Source organism: Lissotriton helveticus, chromosome 7 (genome assembly GCF_964261635.1).
Source record: "Lissotriton helveticus chromosome 7, aLisHel1.1, whole genome shotgun sequence".
In the NCBI taxonomy this organism is placed as follows: Eukaryota; Metazoa; Chordata; class Amphibia; order Caudata; family Salamandridae; genus Lissotriton; species Lissotriton helveticus.
This window is the reverse complement of record NC_136068.1, coordinates 1,289,244,046-1,289,253,259: the sequence shown is the minus strand read 5'-3', so window position 1 is coordinate 1,289,253,259 and position 9,214 is coordinate 1,289,244,046.

Here is a 9,214-nt window from a genome sequence, read left to right as displayed (position 1 = left end):
CCCACCTCCCATTCTTTTTCCTTGAGTTTTTCATATACCCCTGCGGGCAACAGGACCTTTAGCATTTTAATGACATCTGGATACGTGTATTCTCCCATACGGAGCATGTCTTTTAATTCTCGATGGAACCCTGCTGGATCTTTGTCGTGACAAGGAATTAATTTCTTCATCTCTAAGAGTTCCATCTTGGTGATAGGGGTGTAAACAAATACTCGTTGCATTTCACCACCCGCTGTCCTAACTGGATGTACTTCTCGTAACGGATTCTGTCTATCTATGTAAAATGGTTTACTTTCTGGGGGTGAGACGTGAGCAAAATGCGGATTCAGAAACGTTCTATATTTGTGGCGCTGTTCTAGAATGACGCTAATTAAATCGGTACCTAGACCTTTCCATCTATACTGGAGCAACTCGTTCAGAACATCATGTAACGGACCTGGATCAGAATGTTGTCCCTCATACAGTGTAATGAGGTGCTGGATCATATACATACCCACCAGTCGCTGCTCGGCTGGGGGCAGTTTCAGAAACATTTGTGCCACTATTTCATCTGGAAAAGTGGTAGAATCAGTAATCCATCGGACTGCTGATCGGGCTAGTTCTTGTTCATGCATGGTGCTAAGTTCACTATAACCGATACGTGATTTCAGAATGTGATCGGTAGCTTGAAATACTTGTTCAAGATTCCCTTGTTCTAGTGCTGGAAGGGGAAAAACTTTCTTGTGTTCTAGGCGTGAATGTCGGTCTGGAAGTCTAGATTTACCTACATACGCTATTCTGGCGGTATTCTCGTCTTCTACTTCTTCAGTATCAGTGTTGTCTTCTTTCTCGGACACTTGTGCTGCTTTGCGTTTCTCGTGTAACCTTATTATTTCCTTACGAATTTTCTTGTACATACTCTCTATACTACTGAGTGTCTTGTGTCTTCCCTCGGCTATATGATCACTCCACTTTGTCAGGATTCTCATTTCGATCGGATCTTTAGTCGGACAATCTTGTTCCCTTATTAAACAATTAATTAAAAACTTTAATAGCATGAGCTGAGTCTCAGCTTTCCTTAGAGACATGATTTCGCCAATACTTACTGGATCTTCTCCTGTACGGATGAAACGATATATTCTGTCTAGATCTTCTTTCATATTCGGTAGGGTGTCCAAATACTCGGTCACCCGTCTTACACGCAATGAATATATAACCATATTATCATCGCCTGGGACTGGATCATAACGGCATTCGGTGAGAGCTCGTCTGATATCTGCAACGGACTGATATTTGGGCGTACGCTGTAACGCACGTTCATGTAACTCGACTAACGTTACACGTTTGTGTGGCGGCGGGGTACCAGGAGGACCTCCCCCCGCGGCCCCTATACTAGAATCGTCGACTGATACTCTTCGTGCTGGCAGAGTGACCGATGTAGCGGGTACTTGTACTACGGGCTGGACCGGGGGTACCGTAACAGGTGCTGTAACAGGTGCCCCGGTGGCTGGAGAACCAGGAATTACATTATTTACAGGAGCTGGCGGAACAGGATTTGCATATTCTGGGACTGTGTCGTCCAAATAGGACGAGAGAAAAATATCAGCTGCGGTCGGTTTGTGACGTAGCTTAATCGGAACCAATGTCGGCGGAAAATTACATGGTGCTTCCGGGGTTGCTTTTGGCAAGCCCTCGGCAAGAAGAGGATACATACCCTTAATAAGGGCATTTCTCTGTCTGTCTGACTGTTCGGCTTTAACTCGTTCACCTACTTCGATTAATTCCCTTTCTTGGGCTCTTTCTGAGGATTCTCTACTTAATTCTGACTTTCTGATTTCTTTTTCGGTTCTTTTATGAGATTCTTTGCGCCATAACTCGATGGCATCTTTCTGGGACTGTCTGGATTTCTTTTTCCATAATGCTTCTTCTACTCGCATGATGCACTCGGCATCCCATGTACCTGATACAGGCCATCTATATTTCTCTTCTAGATCTTTAGTATACTCGACCCATAAGTCTAGATATAATATGGCACTTATGCCATGCTTATGATACATAAAATGACCTGGACTGTCCCTAGGCGGGACAGGAACTGCTTCTTCGAGCAGACCTTTCCTGGTTTTTAACTGACGTAACTTCGAGAACAGAGGCATGACTTAGACTGGAATCTGGACACAAATACAATACACGATAAACACAATAATAACTTGAAAACAAATCACTCATACCACAACATTGAAAACACATGAAATAACATTTAAAATAACAGTTCGGACAGAATACTACCTGGAATACTGAAAACAGAAACACATGAATTTCTCGAGAACAGAACAGAACTTACTGGAATGACTAGATGCACTGCTAAAACAGTACGAAACTTACCGGTCTCATAAAGAGACACGTCAGGACCCGCATCCACCTAGGTGGACACTTCGTGTTGGATCTGTGTACCCAAACCCACGGACCAGAGACAAATTAATTGACCCTGTCTAGATACTACCCCAGCAATGGTACTCACTGGGCAGCAAGAACGGAAGGCCTCGGACTGGACTGGACTGCTACGACGACGGACGGACGAACTTCGGACTTCAGTTACAGGTGGGCCTCCGGATACCTCGGACCTTGGACTCTCGGCTTGGGCTCTGGTCGGGACTCGCCACGTTCCTCCACCGCCTCGTCTGGACGCTGGACCGCAACCTCCGTCTCCTCCGTGGGCCTGAGGGATACTTGAAGCAGAAATATCTGCACGTGGCCGGTATGGTTCCATCACGGCTGCAGAGGATCAGGGGGCCTGCGTGGCTTCTCCGGCGCGTGGGGAAAGGGCAAGTCCCTATTCGGGCGCCATTATGTGGTAAATAAATAATTAATTACCGGATCTATTTTTGACTATAATCAATAAACAGGTAGCTCAATAAATAAGAGTCAAGATTCGAGGTAGCTGGAGTTGACAGGCTTTAATCAAGCATAAAGGACAGGAACAGGACAGCCTGTACGGGAATAGGATGGCAGCTGCCGGGGGCAGGAATAGGCTAACTTTTAATAACAGTGCACAATATTTATAGTTAAACAGAATACATTACATTCAATATAGTAGGCGTAGCAGTAGGCGGGGTTTGTAGCAGTCGCGAAAGATAAGGGCAACATGATGTAACAAGAAGGCGTGTACAGGGCGTATACATAGACATGTGATGTAAACGTAACAGAATATGTCATAAAAGGGGCGGAAACATGGAGGGGGCTACCTGAGCAGCTGGGACCTTTAACCTAGTGGTGCGCGCAAACTGACAATGACGTGTTACCAGGAGGAACTGGGGGCTATGACTTCTGCGCTAGAAGAGGAGACGAAAGTCTGGAGGGTCAGAGCGACATGTACCTAGGCATATCTAGTATCTGGTGTTTAGAGTACATGTTGATAGAATCCAAAGGTTATCAGGGTAAAGGCTAACAGACATTAAGACTGGTGCATGCATTATTCTACATGTAGTTCGTGTGCGAGGAATATTCTATGAATATTAATACAGTATTTCTCTTACATGGAGACACAAAGGCTAGACCATGACGGAAACTATTGATGCGATTCAGTAGCTTAGGAATGCAGAGAAGGAGGGCTGGACTGATAACTAGAAACATAACATACTCTTGGCAGACTGGGAGGCAGAGCCAGGCCTAGCCGGGCACTGCGAGGCATGAAAGTAAGTGAAGGGTCAGGGATACAGGTGGGGGCTGTATCGCTCCTCGGAGAGTTCAGGAAACAGGAGCTAAATCTGAGTCCGGGCCCTTTTGAGGCCTAGAAACGGGGACAATTCAATGAATTAACGTGCACACTGTAAAACGTGGCAACGTAGCTTTGCATAGGCCTAATATTCGTTGTATTCACGAGGACTGAAAACTGACATACTAGAGATGGACACAACTGTAATTGCGTCGTTAATCGATCAGAGGGGAATACATGCATATCGATCATGCACATATGACATAACATGGGGAACACGTAGGCACATACAACATGGCAAAATTTACTTTTCCACATTGGGACAAGGGTAAACAGAGGGAGTTCCAGAAAGGGCCCCAAAGTAATCCCCAAGGGAACCAAGGGAAGGGTTCCCAGCCTCCCCCAGAGAAGAAATCAGAGGCCCCGACAGGTAAACCTGTTCGTAGGGGCCCAATGACCTGCTTCGCTTGTAAGCAGGTGGGACACCGGTTTTATGATCCCCAGTGTCCCTTGAAGAACTCTAGTGCACCACCCCATGCCGCCCCCCGTCAGTTGGCGAGTGTAGCCCTGGGAGGGGAGGAGATGGTTGCCCATGGTGGGGAGGGTCCCGCAGAGATGTCCCTGGTCTCTCTAGGAGACATGGAATTGGTCCCTCCACCCCCACTGCCTAGTAACACTAAGAAATATAGGCAGTGGGTGACCATTAATGGCCATAGAGTGGAAGCTCTCAGAGACACCGGAGCGAGTGTGACAGCTGTCAAGTGTCACTTGGTGTCCAGAGAGCAGGTTGTTCCCCACCCATTCTACCCTGTGATAGCTGCTGACATCTCCCAGAGAGAGTGTGAGGTAGCTCAAGTTTCCTTTGAATGGGGGGGAGTTTCAGGTACTCTTCAAGTTGCTGTAAGGCCCGCCATGCCTGTTGATTGTCTCCTGGGCAATGATTTAGAAGACTCCCCTTGGGCTAAGGTGGAGAGGGAGACACATTTGAAAATGTTGGGTGTGCCAGAGTGGGTGTGTGCAACCACTCGATCCATGACAGCAAGTAAGGGTGTTGATGGGGTTCTGGAGCCTGAAAGTATGGCCCAGGACCCGGCTGTGAAGAGAAGAGGCAGGGGGCGCGGGAAACCGTCCCCCGTAGATCCCGTGGTGCAGGAGGAGGCAGACCTTGAGGGGTATGCCCTGGAACCCACAGGTGAACAAGTTGCTGAACTGGGAGACCTGCCCGAGCTGACCCATTGGCAGCAGGATGGTGGTCCCTCCAGGGAGGAATTCTGTGCAGAACAGAAAGTGTACCCTTCTCTTGTGGGTATGAGGCAGCAGGCCTCAGCCCAAACCTCAGGTGATCAGTCAGGGTCACATTTTGTTTACTGGGAGAACGACCTCCTGTATAGCAAGCCTAAGGCTGCTGAGCCTGGTCAGCCCGTGTGCTGGTGGTACCCCAGTGCTTCAGAGCCTTCCTACTGGGTTTGGCTCATGACGTTCCTTTAGCTGGACATCTGGGGCAGGACAAGACCTATGACAGGCTTGTCACCCATTTTTATTGGCCTCAGATGCGTAGGGATACAGATATCCATTGCAAGACCTGTCAAACTTGCCAGGCAAGTGGGAAAAGCGGGCGGAAGCAGAAGGCTCCCCTCCAACCTTTTCCCGTGGTCAGTACCCCCTTTGACCGGGTGGGGATTGACATTGTTGGGCCCCTGGACCCCAAGACATCCCTGGGCAACAGGTTCATCCTGGTCTTGGTGGACCATGCCACACGGTACCCGGAAGCCATCCCTCTCAGAACAGTGACGGCCCCCGTGGTGGGACGGGCACTGATGGGTGTTTTTTCCCGAATGGGGTTCCCCAGAGAGGTGGTGTCAGACCGGGGCACCAACTTCATTTCCAACTATATGAAGTCTTTGTGGAAGGAGTGTGGGGTAACCTACAAGTTCACCACTCCTTACCACCCTCAAGGTAATGGGTTGGTTGAAAGATTCAACCGTACCCTTAAAGGCATGATTATGGGTCTTGAAGAACCAATGAGGCGTAAATGGGACGTCCTCTTGCCATGCCTGTTGTTTGCTTACCGTGAGGTGCCACAGAAGTCTCTAGGGTTCAGCCCCTTTGAGCTTTTGTATGGTCACCCGGTAAGAGGACCTTTGAGTCTGGTCAAAGAAGGCTGGGAGCAATCTCCCAGGAAACCTCCCCAGGATGTATACAGTTACATGCTGGCCTTTAGGAACCAGACTAGGCGCTTCAGAGATCTTGCTCAGGCAAATCTGGAGGCCAGCCAGGAGGAGATGAGGCGGTGGTACGACCAGAAGGCCACTCTGGTAGAGCTTCAGCCTGGACAGAAAGTTTGGGTTATGTCCCCTGTGGAACCTTGTGCGCTCAAGGACAGGTGGACTGGACCATTTGAGGTTGTGGAGAAAAAGAGCGATGTCACCTACATGGTGGACTTGAAGTCTCCCAGGAACCCCTTGCGGGTCCTGCATGTCAACCGTTTGAAGCCCCACTTAGAAAGGTCCGAAGTGGGCATGCTCCTAGCTACAGATGCTGGAATGGAGGAGGAGAGTGAGCCTCTTCATGACCTCCTGTCTGCAAAAGAGCAAGATGGGTCAGTGGATGGTGTTGTCCTCTCTGACACACTGACCCCTGAACAGCAGCAGGATTGTCGCCAATTGTTGGGACAATTCCCTGATCTGTTTTCCTTGATTCCTGCTGTCACTCAGTGGTGTGTCCATGATGTGGACACCGGGGACAGCACTCCTGTGAAGCACAAGGCTTACAGAGTGACTGACAAGGTCAGAGCATACATCAAGGAGGAGGTCTCCAAAATGTTTGCCTTAGGGGTGGTTGAGTCCTCTAGCAGTCCTTGGGCCAGCCCAGTGGTCTTGGTCCCAAAGGCTGCAGCGCCTGGTGCTTCACCGGAACTTCGGTTCTGTGTGGATTACCGAGGACTCAATTCAGTCACCAAGACTGACGCGCACCCCATCCCCAGAGCTGATGAGCTCATAGATCGGTTGGGGGCTGCCCGGTACCTTAGTACGTTTGATCTAACGTCTGGGTACTGGCAGATCGCCTTGACTGATGGGGCAAAAGAGAGGTCAGCCTTCTCCACACCAGATGGGCACTACCAGTTCCGGGTTATGCCCTTTGGGATGAAGAATGCCCCTGCCACCTTCCAGAGGTTGGTCAACCAGGTCTTGGCTGGACTGGAGGATTTCAGTGCCGCCTACCTGGACGACATCGCAGTGTTCAGCGCCAGCTGGGAGGAACACTTGCGCCACCTCCAGGAAGTGTTGTTGGCCCTGCGCAGAGCAGGCCTCACAATCAAAGCCAGTAAGTGCCAGATTGGGCAGGGTTCAGTGGTGTACTTGGGGTACCAAGTAGGGAGCGGCAAGGTGGCCCCCCTGCAACCCAAGATTGATACCATCCTGGCATGGGCACCGCCCAAAACCCAGACTCAGGTGAGAGCCTTCTTGGGTCTCACGGGTTATTACAGGAGGTTCGTCAAGGATTATGGTAACATTGTGCACCCCTTGACTTCGCTGACTTCCAGGAAGCAGCCACGACTTGTGATCTGGACTGACGCCTGTCAGACGGCCTTTGACACCCTGAAAACTGCAATGTGCACAGCACCCATACTCCAGGCACCCGACTTTTCTAAAGAATTTGTTGTCCAGACGGACGCTTCAGAGCATGGCGTGGGGGCTGTTCTAGCTCAGGTGAATGAAGAGGGCCGAGACTTACCTGTAGCCTTCATCAGTAGGAGGTTACTTCCCAGGGAACAGCGGTGGAGTGCGATAGAGAGAGAAACATTTGCTGTGGTCTGGGCGCTGAAGAAGCTAAGACCCTACCTGTTTGGGACTCACTTCCGGGTTCAGACAGACCACAGGCCCCTCAGATGGTTGATGCAGATGAGGGGTGAGAATCCAAAACTGTTGAGGTGGTCCATTTCCCTACAGGGGATGGACTTCACGGTGGAACACCGCCCTGGCACAGATCACGCCAATGCTGATGGCCTGTCCAGATTTTTCCGCCTTAGTGATGAGGACTCCCTAGGGTAAGGGTAGTTCTCCCCACATTTCAGCTGGAGGGGACACGTGTTAGACCTGGCATAATTGGCATGAGTCTCTCCTCCATTTTTTCTGTTTGCCTCCTCTGTTTACGATGTTTTTGCTGGTAAATGCTTTGGGCACTGTGCCACTGCTGATCAGTGCCACAGTGCAAGTGCTCCCTGTGTGAAATTGCTGTATTGATTGAATTCCATGTTTGGCTTATTTGGTTTACTGTCAGTCCCTAGTAGAGTGCACCAGGAGTGCCAGGGCTTGTAAATACAAATGCTGCTAGTGGGCCTGCAGCACGTGTTGTGCCACCCACAAGAGCGGCCTAGTAAAAGTATGTCTGAAGGTCTACCATTGCTAGACCCCGTGCAGTCTGGTACTGTCACGCAGACTGCGCAAGTACACCTACTTGCCAGTCCCTAAACCTTCCCTTAACTTCATGTTAGTCACCCCTATGGTAGGCCCACGGGCAGGGTGCATTGTAAGCATAAGGTAGGACAAGCCTGACAAGGTTGGCATGTCCTAATAGTGAATTACAGCCATATTAGTTTTTCACTAGTGTAAGGTAACCTGCTCTCCATCAGTTAGAATGGGCTGCCAGGATTATTAATGCTATAATCCTAGCGGGCACGGGGAGCATGGTGCAATGTCGAGTTTGGTATCCCTGAACTCATCCGTTTGTGTGGATGGTTTTTGGACTCTGTGTTTGAAAATAGCACTTTTAGAAAGTAGCTATTTTCTTGTCTAACTGTCTACCGGTCTCTGCTGGTTCTGGTGTGCGTGTGACAGGAGCTGGGTGGCTCCAGAGGTCTGAATGAGTCAGTGTGGGGTGAGTGGGGCATTTGCATTGAGAGTAGGGGAAGAGTAGCTCCTGATAGCCTGCCCTGCCTGATACAATGATGGCTCCGCCCCCCTGCCAGGCGACTGATGACTCTGTGCCTGCCTGGGACTTTCCTGGCCCACCTCCTGCCGGGCAACTGATGGCCCTGCCCCTGCCAGTGACAATGCTGGCTCCGCTCCTGCTGGGCGGCTGAAGACTCTGCCCTGCACAGTGAATTGGCCAGGTGCTTCGGCCTGGCAACACCCACAACAAACCCAAGATGGGGGGAAATTCCCCTGCATGGACAAAGGGATCAAAGCCAAAAAGGGGTATAAGAGAAGGGCCCCTGAACCAAGAATTTAGATCACTTCTGACAAGGAAACCTGAACCAAGGACAAGAAGCCTGCTGATCTAAGGACTGCCTACCCCTTCTGCCAGAGTGCTGTTTGTTGGGGGAATCCTGCATTGCTTCTTTATTTTTGCCAAGGAACCAGGAGAGAGGAACTGTGTGTGTACTCTCAATCTTTGCTAAGAAAATCTCCAAGGGCTGGAAGAGTCCCAGTCTCCTGTTGAAGTCACAGGGCTAAAGGACTTCATCTGCTTAAAGTGCTGTTTGCTGGAACTTGTGAATCCAGCACCTCTGAAAGAATCCAG